Here is a 286-nt window from a genome sequence, read left to right on the forward strand (position 1 = left end):
CACCCTCACGCGACGTCGTCGCTTCGTTCACAGCCTTCGGCTCCCGAATCTGGGGGCTGTGGGCCAAAGTCACGCTCGGAAATAAATGTCCTGACCCCAGAAGGAATGAGGATCCCGGCCTTTATGGCAGCATCTGCCAGGGCCGCATCCTACCGTATCCAACTGCAAATAGCAGAGAGACAAGCAGCTGCTGGAGATAATCCGGGTCCAGATCCTGCCGAAATCCCCTTCCCAGACTCCACCGCATCCTCCGAGCGGGAGGCTTTGTGCTGTGGGGCCGTTGCCA

The sequence above is a fragment of the Eurypyga helias genome, unplaced genomic scaffold (assembly GCF_000690775.1).
Source record: "Eurypyga helias isolate BGI_N326 unplaced genomic scaffold, ASM69077v1 scaffold28726, whole genome shotgun sequence".
Taxonomy (NCBI): domain Eukaryota; kingdom Metazoa; phylum Chordata; class Aves; order Eurypygiformes; family Eurypygidae; genus Eurypyga; species Eurypyga helias.